Source organism: Salvelinus sp. IW2-2015, unplaced genomic scaffold, assembly GCF_002910315.2.
Source record: "Salvelinus sp. IW2-2015 unplaced genomic scaffold, ASM291031v2 Un_scaffold1352, whole genome shotgun sequence".
In the NCBI taxonomy this organism is placed as follows: domain Eukaryota; kingdom Metazoa; phylum Chordata; class Actinopteri; order Salmoniformes; family Salmonidae; genus Salvelinus; species Salvelinus sp. IW2-2015.
The window spans coordinates 29,837-51,303 of NW_019942855.1; the positions used below are offsets into that span (position 1 = coordinate 29,837).

At 45.0% G+C, this 21,467-nt stretch overlaps 2 protein-coding genes across 2 annotated transcripts in view; one reads left to right on the forward strand and one right to left on the reverse strand.

Annotated features, from left to right (window-relative positions):
• Positions 1 to 21,467, reverse strand: part of macrod1 (mono-ADP ribosylhydrolase 1) — a 71,022-nt gene that overhangs the window by 11,295 nt on the left and 38,260 nt on the right. The window lies entirely within an intron of this gene.
• Positions 4,843 to 21,467, forward strand: part of LOC112070526 (leucine-rich repeat transmembrane protein FLRT1-like) — a 33,636-nt gene continuing 17,011 nt past the window's right edge. Inside the window, exon 1 of the mRNA XM_024137945.2 lies at positions 4,843 to 5,395. The gene's annotated coding sequence lies outside the window, so the exon portion shown is untranslated. The remainder of the gene's footprint in view (positions 5,396 to 21,467) is intronic.

Consider the following 21,467-nt stretch of genomic DNA (forward strand, 5'->3'; position numbering starts at 1 on the left):
GTGTTACCCAGGAGAGAGCTGGGGAGACAGACAGAGGGGTGTACCGCTGTTACCCCAGGGAGACAGACAGAGGGGTGTACCGCTGTTACCCCAGGGAGACAGGACAGAGGGGTGTACCGCTGTTACCCAGGGAGAGAGACAGAGGGCGTGTACCGCTGTTACCCCAGGGAGACAGACAGAGGGGTGTACGCTGTTACCCCAGGGAGAAGACAGAGGGGTGTACCGCTGTTACCCAGGGAGACAGACAGAGGGGTGTACGCGCTGTTACCCCAGGGAGACAGACAGAGGGGTGTACCGCTGTTACCCCAGGGAGAGAGACAGAGGGGTGTACGCGCTGTTACCCCAGGGAGACAGACAGAGGGGTGTACCGCTGTTACCCAGGGAGACAGACAGAGGGGTGTACCGCTGTTACCCCAGGGAGACAGACAGAGGGGTGTACCGCTGTTACCCAGGGAGACCGACAGAGGGGTGTACCGCTGTTACCCCAGGGAGACAGACAGAGGGGTGTACCGCTGTTACCCCAGGGAGACAGACAGAGGGGTGTACCGCTGTTACCAGGGAGACAGACAGAGGGGTGTACCGCTGTTACCCGGGAGACAGACCAGAGGGGTGTACCGCTGTTACCCCAGGGAGACAGACAGAGGGGTGTAACGCTGTTACCCAGGGAGACAGACAGAGGGGGTGTACCGCTGTTACCCAGGGAGAGAGACAGAGGGGTGTAACGCTGTTACCAGGGAAGACAGACAGAGGGGTGTACCGCTGTTACCCCAGGGAGACAGACAGAGGGGTGTACCGCTGTTACCCAGGGAGACAGACAGAGGGGTGTACGCTGTTACCCCAGGGAGACAGACAGAGGGGTGTACCGCTGTTACCCCAGGGAGACAGACAGAGGGGTGTACCGCTGTTACCCAGGGAGACAGACAGAGGGTGTACCGCTGTTACCCAGGGAAGACAGACAGAGGGGTGTACCGCTGTTACCCCAGGGAGACAGACAGAGGGGTGTACCGCTGTTACCCCAGGAGAGAGCCTGGGGAGACAGACAGAGGGGTGTACCGCTGTTACCCCAGGGAGACAGACAGAGGGGTGTAACGCTGTTACCCCAGGGAGACAGACAGAGGGGTGTACCGCTGTTACCCCAGGGAAGAGAGACAGAGGGGTGTACCGCTGTTACCCAGGGAGAGAGACGAGGGGTGTACCGCTGTTACGCCAGGGAGACAGACAGAGGGGTGTACCGCTGTTACCCCAGGGAGACAGACAGAGGGGTGTACGCTGTTACCCCAGGGAGACAGACGAGGGGTGTACCGCTGTTACCCCAGGGGACAGACAGAGGGGTGTACCGCTGTTACCCCGGGAGAGAGACAGAGGGGTGTACCGCTGTTACCCCAGGGAGAGAGACAGAGGGGTGTACCGCTGTTACCCCAGGGAGACAGACAGAGGGGTGTACCGCTGTTACCCCAGGGAGACAGACAGAGGGTGTACCGCTGTTACCCCAGGGAGAGAGACAGAGGGGTGTACCGCTGTTACCCAGGGAGAGAGACAGAGGGGTGTACCGCTGTTACCCAGGGAGACAGACAGAGGGTGTACCGCTGTTACCCAGGGAGACGACAGAGGGGTGTACCGCTGTTACCCCAGGGAGACAGAGGGGTGTACCGTGTTACCCCAGGGAGACAGACAGAGGGGTGTACCGCTGTTACCCCAGGGAGAAGACAGAGGGGTGTACCGTGTTACCCCAGGAGAGAGACGGGAGACAGACAGAGGGGTGTACCGCTGTTACCCAAGGGAGAGAGAGACAGACAGAGGGGTGTACCGCTGTTACCCCAGGGAGACAGACAGAGGGGTGTACCGCTGTTACCCCAGGGAGAGAGACGGGGAGACAGAAGAGGGGTGTACCGCTGTTACCCCAGGGAGACAGACAGAGGGGTGTACCGCTGTTACCCCAGGGAGAAGACAGAGGGGTGTACCGCTTGTACCCCAAGGGAGAGACAGAGGGGTGTACCGCTGTTACCCCAGGGAGACAGACAGAGGGGTGTACCGCTGTTACCCCAGGAGAGAGACAGAGGGGTGTACCGCTGTTACCCAGGGAGACAGACAGAGGGGTGTACCGCTGTTACCCAGGGAGAGAGACTGGGGAGACAGACAGAGGGGTGTACCGCTGTTACCCCAGGGAGACAGACAGAGGGGGGTGTCCCGCTGTTACCCCAGGGAGACAGACAGAGGGGTGTACGCTGTTACCCCAGGGAGAAGAGACTGGGGAGACAGACAGAGGGACTTATAAATGAATGATATGTACCCATTGATTCTTGAAGAATATAACTTCTAAATGCCTCATGAGCTTAGTTCATCTGTCATACCCCACCAGAACCACAAATATAACCTTGTTTTACTCCAATATTTGAAAACAAACACTATATAGACTTAAACTATGATTGTGATATCATGAATGGCCAGTCCTTGCATCCATAGCTGTCTATGAAATTGAGAGTGGTTACATTTCTCCAGGCCCATCCTCAGGTTTTCACCGAAACAGAGGCGGGGTGACCGCTTTGTAATTATTCAATTAAGGATTCAAGATTAAAATAAAGTATCTGCTGATAAGTAGTAGTGTTTTTTTAGAGGGAGGTGACACTAGCGGCACTGAGAATGAGAGAGACAAGGAGCAGCACTACATTTCTGTGAACATAAACTAAGATAGGGCCTCCCTTCTCCTGGAAAGGGAAGTCCTTAAATTATGACTGGACAGACACACACAGAGAAACACACAGAGACAGACAGAGAGAGAGAAAGGGCACGGAATGGAGGGGAATAGGTGATGTGTACCAGACTTTGCTTTCAGCACTGAAAAGATGGACAGAGCAAGGGTGAAAATATTTAAATTGAAAGAAAAGATGGAAAGAAAATCTTGCTGTGACTGACAATGAGTGAGTGAGAATCAGTGGAGCCTGCTGAGGGGAGGACGGCTCAAAATAATGGCTGGAATGGAGTGAATGGAATGGCATCAAACACATGGAAACCATGATGTATTTGATACCATTCCACTGATTCCGCTCCAGCCATTACCACGAGCCCTTCCTCCCCAATTAAGGTGCCAGTGTGTTAGGGCGTGTGTGTGTGTGTGTGTGTGTGTGTGTGTGTGTGTGTGTGTGGAGAAGCTGTGTGTAGTGTTGTGGTGTATTTAGGGACGCTCACAATATACTGTAAGATTGAATCCTGTCTTGGTTTCATAACTGAACAGTGATGCTGAGGATGATTATTCTTATGTTGCTGCTGATAAAAACAACAGATCTGTACAATGTATCCTAAATATATATTGCTCATCAGCTCATCTCCTCCCGCTCCTCTCGTCTCTCTCCATCTCCTCTCTTTTATTCCGTGAGCAACATGCTTGTGTCACGATCGTGTGGAAGAGATTCGSACCAAAACGCAGCATGAGGAAAATAAGCCATCTTCCTTTTATTATTGAAGAAGGCAAAACGAAACAAAACACTTACAAACTACCAAAACAACAAACGATCGTGAAGCTAAATAACCTAGTGCACACACACAGGCTACAAACGTTCTACATAGACAATTCCCCACAACAAACTAAAGCCTATGGCTACCTTAAATATGGCTCCCAATCAGAGACAACAGAAACCAGCTGTCTCTAATTGGGAACCCATTCAGGCAACCATAGACTTTCCTAGACAACTACACACAACATAGACACAGCTAGACAACTATACTAAACATAAAGCCAACTACTCTAAATAAACCCCCTAAACCTTACAATCACCCTGGACACTACAAAACCCACATAAATACCCATGTCACACCCTGACCTAACTAAAATAATAAAGAAAACAAAGAATACTAAGGCCAGGGCGTGACAGCTTGTGTGTTGTTCTCTCTCTGCCCTTTCACCTCCTGTTCCCCTCTTTCTCCAACCAAACCGCTCTTTCTTCCCCTCGTTGATTGGATTTTGTACATTTGATTGTACTTTCCTTGGACAAAAACAGGAGAATCGTAATTAGAGACGGCTCTACTGTGTCCTAATAACAACCTTCTGAATCTGTGAACACATACAGGCCTGTTGTAGCCCCAATAACCACTTATCTAGTAGAAGAAACCAAGGCTATCTCTCTTTTCAGGGAAATACTAAAGCATATTTTTCTGACAAAAGGGTTTGAGTTATTTCATGCACAGTGTAATTTATGCACAAAGCCAGAGGTGTAAGGTACTTAAGAAAAAATACTTTAAAGTACTACTTAGGTAGTTTTTTTGGGTATCTGTACTTTACTATTTATATATTTTTTTACATCACTACATTCCTAAAGGAAATTATGTACTTTTTACTCCATACATTTTCCCTGACACCCAGAAGTAAGCAGGACAGGAAAATGGTCTAATTCAGCACTTATCAAGAGAACAACCCTGGTCATCCCTACTGCCTCTGATCTAGTGGACTCACTAAACCCATTTGTCTGGGTGTTGCAGTCTGCCCCTGGCTATCTGTAAATTATTTTWAAAAAGAAAATTGGGCCCTCTGGTTTGCTTTATATAAGGAATTTTAAATTATTTATACTTTTGACACTTAAGTATATTTAAAACCAAATACTTTTACTCAAGTAGATTTTACTGGATGACTTTCACTTTCTATTAAGGTATCTTTACTTTTACTCAAGTATGAAAATGTAGTACTTTTTCCACCAGTGCACAAAGCAAACGGATGTTGGTCAAACTGAATGATTAACTGAATTTAAAAGGACAATATAAAAAGAGTTGGTTGTGTTGCACATGGTGGACTTGAAATACTTTCTGGTTTTCATGGCAAGGCTACTCTGACTGAACCATAAGGACCTGCTGAACAGACAGAAGACCGCCAGCTTCACGCGCGGGGATCACAGCACGGGCTCTTGGTAACACCTGGGCTCCCTTTACCAAACGCATTAAAAAAGAGACAATGACATTATATAGCCTACAGATCCATAAGGCTGTATGGAAAGGTTAGTTAAAATGCGTAACCATAGACGCACTAAAGCAAATGTTTTAACAGATGTGACACCTGTTTTAAGATTAGTTCAGGGTGAAGTTATAGGCTACAGTGCACTTCTATTATAAGGCACAGACCCTGAGCTCTCAAACAAAGCCACGCAGGGAGCTAGGGAAACGGAGCGCAACGCTTATTTAATAGGTTAGTGACTCTTTCCCTCACACACACACACAGAGAGAGCGACACACTGGGATGGAGATGTAACAGCCGTGCGAAGGCGGTTTCCACAGCGATTAAGCATTTTGGAGGCAGTTTTTAACCGCTGTACATAGAAGAGAGAGAGAGCGGCAGAAAGCGATCGACTCGACAAGCCTGCCCGGAGATCGGCGAAGGAAGACTAGAATTTTAAAAAGGACTGAAAAAAAGGTAGTATCATTCTATCTGCTAAAGTACATAAAAACAGCTTCAAATGAGATTTTACATGGTTCATTTTAGGATAAATGATATCTGAATACAACAGGTTTATAAGAGGGGGAACAGGACAAAAAGGGCACTCTTACACGCTTAGTATTTGTGTGGTGCATATTGTTTCTATTGTTTGGATAAACAATTAAGCCTGTGTGTGTGTCACTCTGGATGTGTGTGTGTCACTCTGGATGTGTGTGTGTCACTCTGGATGTGTGTGTGTCACTCTGGATGTGTGTGTGTATACTACTCAGGCCAAGCACAAAGGACTACAGGTCGCATAGGATTTAAAGTTTTTGTGTGTGTGTTTTCACACAAACACACACACACACACACACTTAGTTGTTTACACAAACGCAACGTATTGTGCAGCACAGCATCTCAAGCACAATAACAAAGAAAATATGACATAATCAGAAGTAATTTAAGCATACAAACACAACAGGGTTTAGAGTGCATAGAAAGCAGTTGTCTTAGTTTCACTGGGCATTAATTAAAAACAATATGCGTTACGCACACACACACACACACACACACACACACACACACACACAGGATTATTACAGAGCAAACAGGGCCATATTGAGATTAGAAGGAAATTCTCAGTGCCTAAATGTTACAGAACATCAGATTAAGGACAGAGAGATGGAGAGAGAGATGGAGAGAAACACTGCACATTGGCAACATGATGAGGAGAGAATGCCCAGAAAATACAACAAAGAAAATTGTAAAACCAAGTTCCAGTCGAGTCATTTCAGAGAACTGTGATTTCAACTTCAATTCAGTTACAGAATTCAGTCAAAATCAAACAATTCAAAATAGACAATATCAACCTGGTTACACAGTGCAATATTATTTGACCTCTGAATTTCTAACTTGGTCTGGTATCATTTTACACAATGTTGGCTGATGTATAAAATATGTATAAAAACAAAAGCAACGAAACCTTTGTGTAGGGATCTATTTAAAACCAAGGCCCCAACCTCTAGGAGACATTCTGGAGATGACATAGATTACATTCTAAATAAAGATATTAGAGGGATGCATTACAGTGAGGGGAATTTCATGGTCCATCTGAGTACACACACACACACACACACACACACACACACACACACACACACACACACACACACACACACACACACACACACACACACACACACACATTACATAATAGTGGATTATGGCATTAAAGAGCAGTGTTTTGCAGCCCTAGTTATTGGCGCAGGAGTACAATATCACAATACACCAGACCCACGCTGCTGCAGTAGAAGCCACAGAGTGAAGTTCAGGAACTGAATTTATTTCAACAGAATACAGACTGTAACCTTTACTGCCTCACCATATCCGCTCTGAACGTTTATGTGTCTCTCTGATGAGGTGTGTGTGTGTGTGTGTGTGTGGGCCTTGGGAGCGGTGAGTGAGGTGTGCGTATTGTTAAATATGTGGGCCTCTGGAGTGAGTCGTGTGTGTGTGTGGTGGCGTGTGTGTAAGAGCAGTGGTGTCCAGCACTTAAATTGCCTGTTTATTCTCAGGCTCTGCATCATTCAGAGATAGCGAGGAAAGAGAGAGAGCAAGAGAGAGAAAGACATGAAGAGAGAAATTATTTTAGCTGCATCAAATAGGCTGCATTTATACAGTAGACTGTGATCATGCTTGCTACGTGTATGACAGGGAGATGAAGCTGTGTGTGTATATAGTGTGTTTGTATACAGTGAGTACTTTGTGTGTGTGTGTGTGTGTGTGTGTGTGTGTGTGTGTGTGTGCATACAGTATGGGGATGAGAATCTGACTGGGATAATTATTCCCTACTCAGTTTAAAAGGAGCCTTCAGCTTGGAATACGCAACCGATTTATGCAAAACATATTCACTGTGTTTGTGTCGGTCTATGTGAGTGTGTGTCGGTCTGTGTGAGAGTGTTAGGGGTGTGAACGTTTAAACGTTAAAACTAAGTTGGGATTCTTAACGTTAGGAAAATTCCCTAACGATGTTATCCCCACATAATTAAAACCACAGTGCAGTTACCACAAAACAGTTATCCGTGTTATAGCCTAACTAGACGATAGGCTATAACGGCCTGGGGAAAGTTGTGTATTTTAAATAAAACCAGAGAGGAAGATGCAAACCGTAGGCTACTTGGGTGAATTTGTGAGGCATCAAGACAAGACATGGCAAGATGCAGATCAGCAAGACATATGAGCACGGTTCTGCCTGCCCCTCACTCTGCCTCGCTAATGATGCCAGTGTGTGTTCAGTCAGAGCGCGTGTTCAGTCTTCGGTCTGTTGCCTGTAGAATATCCTAGTTTATTCATGGAACTGATGTCGTGTATCTTTGGGCCAGTCTTGCGACCGGGGTACTCTTCGTTGCTGAGTGGGTAGGGGTGTTTTTGTCTCATATTCTGAAATTACAGTAGGCTACCGGTAGCCTGTATCAATGACCCTTTTCAGATATAATAATGTGTCACCTRGTCTGTTAGGGTAGGCTACACTACAGCTTTTTACTTGTCTAAAGTAATGCTGCTTCTGAAGCAGGACTAATTTCCATCACTACGCGACCAAAACTGTCAATCAAATAATCTTGAGCGGCTCGGCTCAGCCTGCTGCCTGCACGCAGACCACTCTCTCCTAAAAAGGTACTTTAAAGTTCTTTAAATACTGTGATTTAGCAAGACATTTAGTGGAAATAAAGTACATCTAGCTATCCTACCATAAAAAACAGCATTAACAACACAGCAGCACATCAATCAACAACCTTTATTGTTGTCAGGGAAACAATAGAACATTATAAGTCGGAGCAGAATTCTACTGTCTGAAAAGATACAAGGTGCATTCGTAAATTCACTCTGGTTATCTACTCCAATTTCAGAGCACTCTCGTCTGAGTGTGCCAGAGTGCAGAATAACTGATGAATTTACGAATGCTCAACACCCGTTGAATATGGCCGGTGTCGGTAAACGTTGGCAAAAAAACGTAATTAAATTGTTGCCAGCAGCACATTTACAGTCAACAACGCTCTAGATAACATGAAAACAGCCTAACCAGCTCTGCTAGGGGGAYTAAAATGTTCAGAGTGAAGTGRTCTCTCATTTGTGTCTGGAAGTAGCTAGCAAGCTAGCCAACGTTAGCCAGTTAGCTTGGGTGCTTGACTGCCGTTGTGAGGTCAGAACGCTCTGATCAACCCTACTCCTCGGCCAGAGCGTCCAGTGTGCGCTCTGTACGCTCCGAGAGCGAAACACTCGGAATTTACAAATGGACAATRTGACAATGCTATGAATTTACGAACGCCCAGAGCGCACTCCGAACACACTCTGGCACTCCAGATTGAATTTCCGAACACACTCACAGACTCTTGACACTCACAGACACTCTTTTAATTGTCTGAAAAGTTATCAATTGTTGCTATTGTTCGGAAGTCCAGAAAGGACATATTAACAAAATAAATCCTTCATTTTGTCGAGATCACAACTTATTTATCAAGATCAAGACAAGTGTTGTTGTCGAGTGTTGTTGTTTTGTAGGAGTGTGGACGTATTGATGACAGATTGACAGTATGGCCGAGGCAGCAGAGCCCACGGTGGATCAGCACATACGTATTGATGACAGATTGACAGTATGGCCGAGGCAGCAGAGCCCACGGTGGATCAGCACATACGTTTTTATTGATTGCTACACTAAGGGAAGGTACATTTCATGTTTTGGAGCTCTTTATCAGTTTATAGGTTAGAATGTTAGAAAGCTAAAAGTTCCTTGTTCCTTGCATGCCATTGGCTGTGGTCTTGGGGGCGGCATTCAGCCTGGGAGACAGGCTGCCTGTCAGGCACTGTTCAAGGCTTAAATGCCCCACGAGAGCATTTTGATCAACGCAGCCACAGGGCTCATTGACGAGGTGGTTATCGCGCATCTGTACAAATTAATGGATAATACGTGGTACTTTTGATTATCTTGTGATCTCGACAAAACAACTCTTGTTATGTAGTGATCATGAGATAAATAATTTGTGATCTCGACATAAGGGAATAATTGTTTTATTCATATGTTCTCTCTGGACTTCTGTACTGTTGACATGTTACTGTAGCTGTGTTCTGTCTGTAAAGGGTCGCGGCAGATAGAACTTCATAGGACCATTATTCTACATGGTGAATTGAGTGGAATTTGATAATTTTTTCTGATCATTTTAACATATATATTTTTTTTATTTTTTATTTTTATGGTTGTTTAAACGTTAAGCAAAATTGTCCATTTGTTACATCTCTAGCGGGTGTACAGTAATGTGTGTATTTTGTGTGTGTGCTGTGTTGRCATTGCGTGTGAACAAAACTCTATGAGAGCTAAAGTTAACGGTGTAGTTAGTGTTCGTTTACCTGATACTTCATTGATGCAACAACGGTACTTCCTTCACAATAATTCAACACTCCTAACAATTCCATTACTACCTGGTACCAAAATAATACAAAATGGTGCTTGTTGTAAGGAATTACAAATAAACCAAAATGTACAGGTAACTGCCCAAATAAAACAAATACCAACATAAAGTGTCTTAACAGGGCGTTGGGCACCACGAGCCAGAACACCTTCAATGTACCATGGCATAGATTCTACTAGTGTCTGGAACTCTATTGGAGGGATGRGACACCATTCTTCCATGAGAAACTCCATAATTTGGTGTTTTGTTGATGGTGGTGGAAAACGCTGTTTCAGGCTTGGCTTCAGAATCTCCCATAAGTGTTCAWTTGGGTTTAGATAAATGATGTATATAAACTCTGGGTTGCTGATGCTATGTACTGGCCAATGAAAGGCTTTGAAGCCACTGTTCGGCCATATTGGCACTCCTCAGAAAAGCAGTCCACCATAGGAATGAATGGAATTCTACAGTATTTAATTTAAATGTTTCAAGGACAAAATACATGTATTTTGTTGTTGTAGTGGGGACAGTAACATTAATACTTTCGAAAAATATGACTTTAAATAAAATGTTATATATTCTTTTTGTATGTTTAGCTCACATAATACAATAAAAAGGTACGCATTAAGACCCTTTAGAATGTAAGCCCTGTCTAACCCCGGGGCAGCGATTCTACGAAGCTCTATGGAATTGTTTTAAGAAGGTCATACCAAGGATCATTTAGTCATTTGATTTATAATTTTAAGACCCCTTGAAGTATCAAAAAAATATATAAAACAATGATTGGATGAAAAAATATTTTTGGACTTACTGCTATTAGCCCATACAAACACATTGAATAACAGATTCACTACAAGGAACAACAGATACAAACACATTGAATAACAGATTCACTACAAGGAACAACAGATACAAACANATACAAACACATTGAATAACAGATTCACTACAAGGAACAACAGATACAAACACATTGAATAACAGATTCACTACAAGGAACAACAGATACAAACATCTGAAGGAAGTTTGTTCTGAAGTGTCCGTCCTATATCTGAGAAATGCAGTGCATTCGGAAAGTATTCAGAGCCCTTCACTTTTTCCACATTGATTAAATTACAGCCTTTTTCTAAACTTCATTAAATTAAAATGTTCCCTCATCAGTCTACACACAATACCACATAATGACAAAGCGAAAACAGGTATTTGTAAAAACAATACGTAATTATTCAGACCCTTTGCAATGAGACTCGAAATTGAACTCCGGTGCATCCTGTTTCCATTGATCATCCTTGAGATGTTTCTACAACTTGATTGGAGTCCACCTGTGGTAAATTCACAAATTCAGCACTCCACCAATCAGGCTTTTATGGTAGAGTGGCAAGACGGAAGCCACTCCTCAGTAAAAGGAACATGACAGCCCGCTTGGAGTTTGCCAAAAGARACTTAAAGGACTCAGACCAAGAGAAACAAGATTCTCTGGTCTGATGAAACCAAGATTGAACTCTTTGGCCCGAATACCAAGTGTCATATCTCTCATGTATTTTCTGCACTAAGCAATGATATGGGCAGCGACCATGTAACACTTTTACAACATACAGAAGTACACTGGTTATCAATGGGAAAAGTATCGACATGTTTTTTTGAATTGAGAGACGAGCTTAAAGTTTTCTTTACTAACCATAATTTTCACTTGTCTGACCGCTTGCATGATGACGAGTTTCTCACACGACTGGCCTACCTGGGTGATGTTTTTTCTCGCCTGAATGATCTGAATCTAGGATTACAGGGACTCTCAGGGACTATACAGGGACTATATTCAATGTGCGGSACAAAATTGAGGCTATGATTAAGAAGTTGGAGCTCTTCTCTGTCTGCATTAACAAGGACAACACACAGGTCTTTCCATCATTGTATGATTTTTTTTGTGTGCAAATGAACAAGCTTACGGACAATGTCAAATGTGATATAGCGAAGCACCTGYGAGAGCTGGGTGCGCAATTACGCAGGTACTTTCCCGAAACGGACGACACACACAACCGGATTCGTTGTCCCTTTCATGCCCTTGCAACAAGCAGTTCTGTGAAAATTGAATTGAATCAGAAGCCACTGCCAGATTTCTGGATAGGGCTGCGCTCAGAGTAACCTGCCTTGGCAAATCGCGCTGTTAAGACACTGATGCCCATTACAACCACGTACCTATGTGAGAGTGGATTCTCGGCCCTCACTAGCATGAAAACTACATACAGGCACAGACTGTGTGTGGAAAATGATATAAGACAGACTCTCCAATACAACCCAACATTGCAGAGTTATGTGCATCCTTTCAAGCACACCCTTCTCATTAACCTGTGGTGAGGTATTCAAATTTCATGAACAAATAAGGTTTTATATGTAAGATGGCTAAATAAAGAGCAAACTTATTGATCATTATTATATTATTATTTGTGCCCTGGTCCTATAAGAGGTCTTTGTCACTTCCCACGAGCCGGGATGTGACAAAAACGAACACTCATTCTTATGTTTAATAAATGTATTGTATAGTGTGTGTGTGGCAGGCTTACAATGATGGCAAAAAGCAACATTTGAGAGTCCGCTGACCCTGGTGCTAGAGGGGGTACACAGCTGGAGGTTGAATGTTTGAAGGGGTACGGGACTATAAAAAGTTTGGGAACCACTAATCTATACAGTATAAAAAATATTGGTTGAGATCTGGTGACTGAGACGGACATGGCATATGGCTTACATAGTTTTCATGCTCTTCAAACCTTCAGTGACCACTCCTGTCCTGTGGATGGGGGCATTGTCATCCTATGGGGGCATAGCCATGGTAGCCAAAATAATGGTTTGCCCAGCATTTTATACATGACCCTAAGCATGATGGGATGTTAATTGCTTAATTAACTCAAGAACTACACCTGTGTGGAAGCACCTGCTTTCAATATAAAGTACCAGTCAAAAGTTTGGACACACCTACTCATTCAAGGGTTTTTCTTTATTTTACTATTTTCTACATTGTAGAATAATAGTGAAGACATCAAAACTATGAAATAACACATAAGGAATGATGTAGTAAACAAAAGTGTTAAAGAAATCAAAATATATTTTATATATTTTCGATTTTTCAAAGGAACCAACATTTGCCTTTGACAGCTTTGTACACCCTTGGCATTCTCTCAACCGGCGTCACCTCATGCTTTTCCAACAGTCTTGAAGGAGTTCCCACATATGCTGAGCACTTGTTGGCTGCTTTTCCTTCACTCTGCAGTCCAAATCATCCCAAACCATTCTCAATTGGGTTGAGGTCAGGTGATTGTGGAGGCCAGGTCATCTGATGCAGCACTCCATCACTCTCTTCTTGGTCAAATGCCCTTACACGCAGGTGTGTTGGGTCATTGTCCTGTTGGAATACAAGTGATAGTCCCGCTAAGCCCAAACCAGCTGTGATGGCGTATCGCTGCAGAATGCTGTGGTAGACATGCTGGTTAAGTGTGCCTTGAATTCTAAATAAATCACAGTGTCACCAGCAAAGCACACCATCACACCTCCTCCATGCTTCACGGTGGGAACCAAACGTGCGGAGATCATCGGTTCACCTACTCTGCATCTCACAAAGATACGGCGGTTGGAACCAAAAATCTCAAATTTGGACTCATCAGACCAGGACAGATTTCCACCGGTCTAATGTTCATTGCTCGTGTTTCTGCCCCAAGCAAGTCTCTTCTCCTTATTGGTGTCCTTTAGTAGTGATTTCTTTGCAGCAATTCGACCATGAAGCCCTGATTCACCCAGTCTCCTCTGAACAGTTGATGTTGAAATGTGTCTGTTAATTAAACTCTGTGAAGCATTTCTTTGGGCTGCAATTTCTGAGACTGGTAACTCGAATGAACTTATCCTCTGCAGCAGAGGTAACTCTGGGTCTTCCATTCCTGTGGCGGTCCTCATGAGAGCCAGTTTCATCATAACCCTTGATGCTTTTTACGACTGCACTTGAAAAAACGTTCAAAGTTATTGAAATTTTCCGAATTGACTGACCTTCATGTCTTAAAGTAATGATGGACTGTGCTTATTTGACTCTCTTTGCTTATTTGAGCTGTTCTTGACATAATATGGACTTGGTCTTTTACCAAATATGGCTATCTTCTGTATATCACCCCTACCTTGTCACAACACAACTGATTGGCTCAAACGTATTAAGAAGGAAAGAAATTCCACAATTAACTTTTAACAAGGCACACCTGTTAATTTAAAAGCATTCCAGGTGACTACCTTATATAGCTGGTTGACAGAATGCCAAGTGTGCAAAGCTGTAATCAAGGCAAAAGGTGGCTACTTTTGAAGAATCTCAAATATAAAATATATTTTGATTTGTTTAACACTTTTTTGGTTACTACATGATTCCATATGTGTTATTTCATAGTTTTGATGTCTTCACTATTATTCTACAATGTAGAAAATAGTAAATAAAAAATAAAAAAAACGCACGTTTGGTTCCCACCGTGATGCATGGAGGAGGTGTGATGGTGTGCTTTGCTGGTGACACTGTGATTTATTTAGAATTCAAGGCACTTAACCAGCATGTCTACCACAGCATTCTGCAGCGATACGCCATCACAGCTGGTTTGGGCTTACGGGACTATCATTTGTATTCCAACAGGACAATGACCCAACACACCTTCAGGCTGTGTAAGGGCTTTGACCAAGAAGGAGAGTGATGGAGTGCTGCATCAGATGACCTGGCCTCCACAATCACCCGATTTCTTTAACACTTTTGTTTACTACATCATTCCTTATGTGTTATTTCATAGTTTTGATGTCTTCACTATTATTCTACAATGTAGAAAATAGTAAAATAAAGAAAAACCCTTGAATGAGTAGGTGTGTCCAAACTTTTGACTGGTCCTGTACGTCGTATCCTTCATTTACTGAAATGTTTTTCATTATTTTGGCAGTTACCTGTAGGTCTAGTTATTAAGTCATTATCAGGTTTTACAATTGTATCACGTAGCCTAGTATTTAAGTCATATCTGATAAACAGCTGAAAGCTAAATAAAAAGAGAATCTAGGCTATTATTATTTTTATTATTAATATATATATCAGCGTAAAGACTACATGTATGGTATGAGCTTTTGGAACTGACAGATTTATAGTACCCACATTTCCTATTCATCCATTTCACTGTACAGGCTAACTCAATGGTTGAACTCCTCCCGGGCGGTGGGGCTGGGTCTCTGTGTGTCTGTGTCTTTTGTGTGTGTGTGTGTCTGTGTCTGTGTGTGTGTGTGTGTGTGTGTTATGGGTCTCTCTCTGTGTGTGTCTGTGTGTGTCTCTGTGTGTGTGTGTGTGTGTGGCGCGTCTCTGTGTGTGTGTGTGCGGTCTCTGTGTGTGTGCGTCTGTGTGTGTGTGCCATCTCTGTGTGTGTGCTCTCTGTCTCTGTGGTGTCTCTGTCTCTGTGTGTTGTGTGTGTATGCGCGTCTCTGTGTGTGCGTGTGTGTGCGCGTCTCTGTGTGTGTGTGTGCGCGTCTCTGTGTGTGTGCGTCTGTGTGTGTGTGCCATCTCTGTGTGTGTGGCTCTGTCTTGTGTGTTCTCTGTCTCTGTGTGTGTGGTGTGTGTGCGTCTCTGTGTGTATGTGCCCATCTGTGTGTGTGTGTCTCTGTCTCTGTGCGTGTGGGTCTCTGTGTGTGTGTGTCTCTGTGTGTGTGGTGTGTGTGTCTCTCTCTGTGTGTTGTGTGTGTGTGTGTGTGTGTGTGTCTCTCTGTGTGTGTGTGTGTGTGTGTGTGTGTATTGTGTGTGTGTGTGTGTATGTCTCTCTCTGTGTGTGTGTGTTCTGTGTGTTGTGTGTCTCTGTGTGTGTGTGTCTTCTGTGTGTGTGTGTGTGTCTCTGTGTGTTGTTGTGCTCTGTGTGCTGTGTGTCCTGTGTGTGGTCTGTGTTCTCTGGTGTGCGTGTGTGTCTCTGTGTTGGTGTGTTGTCTCTGTGTGTGTGTGTGTGTGTGTGTGTACTCTTTGTGTGTGTCTCTGTGTGTGCGTCTCTGTGTGTGTGCGCGTCTCTCTGTGTGTGGTGTGCTGTGTGCGTCTCTCTGTTGGTTGTGGTGGTGTGTGTGTGTGTGTGTGTGTGTGTGTGTGTGTGTGTGTTGTTGTGTTGTGTGTGTGGGTGTGTGTCTGTCGTGTGGTGTCTCTGTGCGTTTGTGCTTCTGTGTGTGTGTGTGTGTGTGTCTGTGTGTCTCTCTGTGTGTGTCTGTGCGTCTCTGTGTGTCTCTCTCTGTGTGGTGTGTGTGTGTGTGTGTGTGTGTGTGTGTGTGTCTATCTCTCATATTTAAGAGGAGGAGGTCTAGGGAGGAAGGGAGTAACATAGCAGTAGTACAGAAACCACTTAAATGACCCAAAGCCTGATGGCATCAGTGGACAGGGAGGGGCTGGTCCATTTATAGCCAAGTGGTCCAGTCTAAAATATATAAACAAATAATATTGTTTGTGTTTTTTTTGTGCAGAATGACATTTACTCAAATGAGTGACAGAACAGAATCTCTAGGCAGGGGATGGCGAGATGAAGGGGTGGAAGGGAGGAGAAAGGAGAGGGAGTGTCTAATAGGAGAAGAAGAGATGTAGGAAGACAGAGATGAGGGAGGGTAGTGAAGGTATAGCTCCTCACTGATGGCTGGCTGGCATCAATGGAGAAGCAGAAGAACAGGAAGGGACGTGTTTGTCTACTTTTTACAGGGGCTGAACTGCTTTAGACAGTAAAAGAGGTTTGCATATGGTGATGTCATTATCATTGAGTAAAAGGACTGCTGTTAGAGTGTATATTCACTGTGAGGGGTGTGTGTGTGTGTATGTGAGTGATGTGAGTGAGGATGAGTGAGTGAGTGAGTGAGTGAGTGGAGTGTGAGTGAGTGAGAGAAAGGGAAAGCGGGTCAGAGGTAGGAAAGGTGATAAGAAAATACAGTATGGTGTCTTCTCTCTCCTCCCTCCATCTTTTCTCATTCAGCCCTGCTCCCTCCCTCATCTCTCTGTCAGGCTGCCTGTTTTCCCCCAGCCTCTCTCTCTCTCCCTCTCTTTCACACTAAAATGGCTGCTGTGTGTCACTGTTTTTAAAAAGCTAGTCACATCCCTCTCTCTCGCTGTTACACCCTCTTATTCTCTCTCTCTCTGGTTTTCCACTTCCCTTTCTCTTTTCATCAATCCGTCTCTCGCTCTCTCCCTCCCTCCTTCCATCCTCTCTTGAATGGATGGACAGCCTTGGCTGATCTTGCCGGTGTCATGGCCTCTGCAGTCAGTCAGGCCTCAGTGTGTGTGTGTGTGTGTAATGTCATGAAGTCAGGTCAGAGCAGTCGTGAAACACAGTAAGGAATGTGAACTTTTTAAATATGAATTCTGTATTACATCTCCAGCATATTGTGCAGTATGTGACACTCATATGGAGTGGTAGGGTGGTTATACAGCACACTCATTCAGTGAGAGGTTCAATCTGATAGCAATGCTCTGTGGTATTATCTCCCCATCTGCATAGCAAACCATGCTCTGTGGATTATACTCCCCATCTGCATAGCAAACCATGTCTGTGGTATTAACTCCCCATCTGCATATAAACCATGCTCTTGGATTATACTCCATCTGATAGCAACCATGCTGGTTATACCCATCTGCATAGAACCATGCTCTGTGGTTATTATACTCCCATCTGCATAGCAAACATGCTCTGTGGATTATACTCCCATCTGCATAGCAACCATGCTCTGTGGTATTATACTCCCCATCTGCATAGCAAACCATGCTCTGTGGTATTATACTCCCCATCTGCATAGCAAACCATGCTCTGTGGTATTATACTCCCCATCTGCATAGCAAACCATGCTCTGTGGTATTATACTTCCCCATCTGCATTAGCAAACCATGGCTCTTTGGTATTATACCCCATCTGCATAGCAAACCATGCTCTGTGGTATTATGTCTCCCATCACATTTACCAACCACTTCTATTTTACTATAAAACATGCCTGCGTTCCTGTATCACTCACTCACTCACTCACTCACTCACTCACTACTCACTACTCACTCCACTCACTCCTCATCACTCACACTCACTCACTCACTCACTCACTCACTCACTATCACTCACTCACTCACTCACTCACTCACTCACTCACTCACTCACTCACTCACTCATCACTCACTTCACTCACTCACTCACCACTCACTCAGTGGATGGCGATTCAGGCTTCAGTGAGTTTAAACCTTGCTCAGGCTGACGAAGTAATTTCTGCCTCCAAATTACATTCCAATGGGTTCATAAATCTGCCCTCTCCCTCCTCGCTCGCTCCGGCTTTCCCCTCCTCGCTGTCTCTTCTCTCTCCCTCTCATTCTCCTATCACCCCACTCTTCCTCCCTCTTTCCAGCTCTCCCTCAGTAAATGAGAAATAGGGGAGAGTGGGGGTTACGTGAGTTGTTGGTTAAACAGTTAACCACACACACACACACACACACGAGTGGAGACTCATGCTTTAACAAAGACAAACAATTTAGATGTTGTGCTCACCATAGCACATGCCATCATTTGCATTCTTCCACAACACACACACACACACACACACACACCACAACACACACACACAGGTTTTAATGAATGTTCGTTGCACAGCACACATTGGCGCTCTAGTCAAAAATATGAAGAATGCTTTTCTCCTCATTGGTGGTAGGTAGATAGAAGTGTCCTCTGGAGATCCTCTTTATGGGGCTAAATATTACACAGAACACACCCAGAGTACCATACATCTCCTATACTGCTGCTCTGCGAGTGTTCTCGGTAATATAGAGGACATAAAATATTACTAGAACACACCCAGTCCATCTGTGTTACTGCTGTACAAGACCCAGTCCATCTGTGTTACTGTTGCACAAGAACCAGTCCATCTGTGTTACTGTTACAAGACCCAGTCCATCTGTGTTACTGTTGTACAAGACCCAGTCCATCTGTGTTACTGCTTACAAGACCCAGTCCATCTGTGGTACTGCCCGCACAAGTCCCCCCATCTGTGGTACTGCCGTACAAGACCCAGTCCAATCTGTGGTACTGCCGTACAAAACCCAGTCATCTGTGGTACTGCCTACAAAAATCCAGTCATATGTGGTACTGCCGTACAAGACCCTGTCCATGCGTGTTACTGCCGCACAAGACGACCCAAGTCCATCTGTGTTACTGCCGCACAAAGACCCAGTCCATCTGTGGTACTGCGCACAAGACCCAGTCCATCTGTCGGTACATGCCGCACAAAGACCCAGTCCATCTGTGTACTTGCCGACAAGACCCAGGTCCATCTGTGGTACTTGCCGCACAAGCCCAGTCCATCTGTGTTACTGCCGCACAGACCCTGCCATCTGTGGTTACTGCCGCACAAGACCCTGTCCATTCTGTGGTACTGCCGTACAAGTCCTGTCATCTGTGGTACTGCCGAACAAGACCCAGTCCATCTGTGGTACTGCCGTACAAGACCCAGTCCATCTGTGGTATGCTGCAACAAGACCCCGTCCATACATGCTGTAAAAGACCCACGTCCTATTCTTAAGCCAGATCTCAGTTACAGTGTACACTGCCTGGTCTAAGTGTTGTCCTGCAGAAACAGACATTCAGCAGAGGTCAAGGACAATAGCGATTTCAGCCATGAAGACCCAGAGACCATTCTAGTTATATTGTATTCTCTACTGCACAGTTACTAGTCTCAATGCTGGATATAGGCTGTGTCGCATGGGGGGGGGAGGGCACAGAAACACAACCACCACACCAAAATACACTACACTGACATTACTACCTCACCACACTACCTACCTCACCTCACCACGCTTACACTACCTCACCACCTACACTACCACACCACGCTACACCACGCTCACCACACCACCTCACCAAGCTTCACGCTACGCTACCTCACCACAACTACCTCCCCACTCTACGCTACCTCCCCACTCTACAGTACCTCCCCACTCCTTACTTACCTCCCACTCTACCCGCTACCTCCCCACTCTACGCTACCTCACCACAACAACTACCTTACATCGCTACACTACCTCACCACACTTCGCTACACTACCTCACCACACGTTTCGCTACACACCTCACCACACTTTCGCCTAACCATCCGTGCCTCACCACACTACTGCCTCACCTACCTCGCTACACCACACCCGGCTACATACCTCACTACACAAACCTCACCACGGCTACCAGCATACGCTACCTCACCACCTACCGCCCCACTCTACGCTACTCCCCCCACTCTAGGCTGACTCCCCACTCTGACGCTACCTCCACTCTAACGCTACCTCCCACACAACCTCACCACACAACCTCACTTCGGCTACACTACCTCACCACACTATGCTACACTACCTCGCTACACCACACCACGCTTACATTACCTTCACTACACTACCTGCCGCACTACGCTACCGCACCACACTTACCTCACCACACTACACTACCTTATTCACACTACGCTCCACACCACGCCTTATCACACCACGCTACCTCACCTCACTACTCTTACTCCCACACATTACGTACCACACACATACTAAAAAACTCGCTCGTTTACCTTTCCAAACATTCTCACAGTTCTAGTGTATTCTTCAAGGTCTGGTCCTTGGGCTGTGCAGGCTTTCTGTTCCAGGACCAGCACTTAACCACAACGTATTTCAACAAATCAAAAGTCTTGATTTCAAGTTGGCAATAACGCACTGGTGTGTAGTACACACCCGGAATGGAAAGTCTGTGGGTCCTCATGAACCAGGACTGAGACACAGGCTTAATCCTAGGACTCGTCACCTTTGCCACACATTAACTGTCTAGTCACTGAAGATGGGCAGGTCTGTCTTTGAAGACTTAACTTGAGCATGGTTAGACTTGAAGCATTCGATATTTAAGCTAAAACAATATATAATGGTTCTTCTAAAACCTTTCCCTCGCTGGCTTTATACAGTGACTCATAGATAAAGTAGTGAATGGCAAATGACCCAATGCACCCATTCCCTATATAGCTGCACTGCTTCTTGACCAGAAAGCCATAGCGTGCCATTGGACACAGCCTGTGTGTGTGGTATTGAGTGAGAGTCCTAGCTAACTGCCCTCTCTTTCTCCCCAGCAGGGGGTGCCAGTGTCAGGCAGTCGGGCAGTGTCTCTGGGGCAAGTACCCCAGACGGGGACGGAAGCTATCATCTTAGCCGCTAATCCCTGCAATTCGAGGAGAGAAAAAGTGCCTGGGTGGAAACGAGCAGTTGTCACTATCAGGCCTTAAGAGCCAGACTGATTCATTCTAATCCTCAGAGTGAGGATAACAAGTGGCCCAGACTCCTGTGACCTCTCATCCCACCACCACCTCCTTCACCTCCACTCTGTTTCGAGTCATTTCCCTCTAACCTCTAAACTGTGTATTCGTCCTCCATTCCCCCGGCTGGTTCAATCTAATCACCAGACACAGGACTGACTGAGACATCTGGACCTAGGGAAAGCCAACATGAAAACATTAAACCCACCAGCAGAAGAGGCCTTGAAGACTGACTCTCCTGGATACTGACTGAGTTGCCAGATGCTTACTCTTGGCATGGGGTGGAGGCTGTAGGCTGTTAGGCTAGCTAGGCC